The sequence below is a fragment of the Arvicola amphibius genome, chromosome 8 (assembly GCF_903992535.2).
Source record: "Arvicola amphibius chromosome 8, mArvAmp1.2, whole genome shotgun sequence".
Classification (NCBI taxonomy): domain Eukaryota; kingdom Metazoa; phylum Chordata; class Mammalia; order Rodentia; family Cricetidae; genus Arvicola; species Arvicola amphibius.
This window is the reverse complement of record NC_052054.1, coordinates 113,313,196-113,315,583: the sequence shown is the minus strand read 5'-3', so window position 1 is coordinate 113,315,583 and position 2,388 is coordinate 113,313,196. Positions and strand designations below refer to the sequence as shown.

The 2,388-nt window shown below is 38.5% G+C and overlaps 1 pseudogene; it reads right to left on the bottom strand.

The window, feature by feature from the left end:
* Positions 1-1,296: 1,296 nt before the first annotated feature.
* LOC119821959 lies at positions 1,297-1,785 on the bottom strand (annotated as a pseudogene).
* Positions 1,786-2,388: the final 603 nt, after the last annotated feature.

The window sequence follows — 2,388 nt, the reverse complement described above, 5'->3', positions numbered from 1 at the left end:
TGCCTCCCTTCTATCTTTTTCAGAGCAACAGCTGGGACAGAAGAGTTTATCATTGCTCTGAAACCTTCATAATGGCATGAAGGTCTTTGACTGGAAAGAATTACCTGGTTGACTTAATCAAAGTACCTACCACTAAGTCAATTCATTTAAAAATACTATCAGTGTTCCATGGTCCGGTTAGTGCTTTCTCCTCCCTCAGCCTTTCTCATACCCACATTTTTGTTGTCAGTGTGTGCATATGTGTGTGTTTCTATGTGTATATATGTGTGTTTGCACAAATGTATGTTTGCACATGTGTACAAATATAGTATGCTTGCATGTATTATGTTTGTATGTGTGCATTTACATATGCACATCTGTGTATTTACCTTCAAATCCTACTCAGGGCTTATGTTTTTGAAAGCCATAAAATTTCTATCTATAAGAAAATTGTAGTATTGTCTGTTTTCTTGCCTGAAAACTATCTTGATGAGGTAGTGATCTGAGGTTCGAAGTCTGACGAAGTTGACAGCAGTTGTGGTTATTCTTCTTTACACATTCTGAACGTGGGACCTTCATCAGATGCCTGAGTCACAGGTATCTTTCCTTCAGTTTGCTTATCGCTGAATTTTCTTGAGAGCTTGTTTGGAGGTTCTGGTAGGGGAGTACAGCTACTCCCATGTCCTTGACTGAAGGCCACTCCTCCTCTACTGGGGGAAGATCATCCTCTTTGACTGACTGACCGGCTGACCAACAGAGTGGGCAACTTCAGGAGGGAAGCGCATCGGACAATGAGGAAGGGAGGGGACCCTTACCTAGCCAGCCAATCAGACAAATCAACTCTGGCCATCAGTGGGGTAACAGACACCATAGCCAGATCACCTTCACATCCTCTAAATTTCTTGTCTTTCAATAAACAAAGCAAAAACAAACCAAAAAAATCTCTTAATTTTAATTAAATATATCAACTTTTTAGTTCCCCAACCATTGTTATAAGACTCAAGATTATGAAGATTTTATAGTTCATATTTTACATTTTACTAGGTGGGTTCATTTTGAACTAAATTCTGGGTATGGTTCCAGGCATACACCACAATTCACCTTTTGCACATGTCTATCAAACTGTTACAGTGTCATTATCTATTCAAAAGACTTTTTTCTTTCTCAACTGAATCGCTTTCTGTCTTCAAACTCAATTGAGATCATATGCACATTGACTGTTCCACATTCATTCCAGTCTATTGATCTGTTTATCAATATAGCTATCAATATCACAGCCTAGCTACTGCAGCTCTGTAATAAATGCTGAAGTTAGTGTCATCCTTCACATTTTTTTCCAGTATGCAAGGACTTGTCTTCTGGTTTGTTGAAGCAGTAAAGTCAGACAACACTTGCCACATCAATCTCTGCCAACGTGGTTGTCCATGAAAACTCCAGCACTTTCATCAGAGGGACACTCTCAACGAAGGCAATTAATTCTGTCATTTTCATCCATTTATAGTACTTCAATACAATTTAACCTTCTTTCTCTTATGCTTATTCTACTTGGGAGTGGTGTTAACTTTCTTCTGCCTTTTCTTAGCACCATCATGATGTCTCAACAAGATGAAGGGTGGACTCCTTTTGAATGTTGTAGTCAGGCAAAGTACGGCCATCTTCCGGCTGCCCAGTGAAGATCAGTCTCTACCGATCAGGAGGAACTCCTTTCCTATCAGGGATCTTGATCTTTACATTTCCTATAGTGTCTGAGGGTTCAGTCTCTAGCCGGATGGTCTTCTCTGGAAGCGTCTCCATGAAAATCTGCATCTTGTTACGGTTCCTCCTGCATTTGAGAAAAGATGAATTAGACCCAAAGACAATGACAAGAGCCAAGCTTAAGGCCATTGGCCAGAGCTGGGTCACAGAGCACACCCATTCTTCACATTTTTAGTCCAAATTGCCTTCAGCATTTTATATCTTTTGTTTTTCCATATGAAACTTGAAATTATTTTGAATTATTTTGTCATTATATAGACAAAAAACCCCTGGTAGATTTAATTGAGATAGTTCTGATTCTGTACATAAATTTGAAAGGAACTAACATTAAAAAATATTATAAAGCTGAACATGATGGCATGGGCCCATAATCTCATCTACTTGAGAAGCTGAAATTAGGATTGTGATTCAAGGTCAACATGAGAAATTTAGCAAAGACCAAACAAACTAATATTCCCAGATATTGATAACTGAGGAGAAATCTTTACTGAGGGATAACTATATTGTGTTTGTGGATTGAAAGGCACAATATCTTGGGGTTTTGTTTGCTGTTTTTTATTGTTGGGCCTTTATATAACATGGCATCATGTTTGTCTCCAATATGCTTTAAATCATGTCTCATTACTCCCAGTAATTAACACAGTGTAAGCTGTG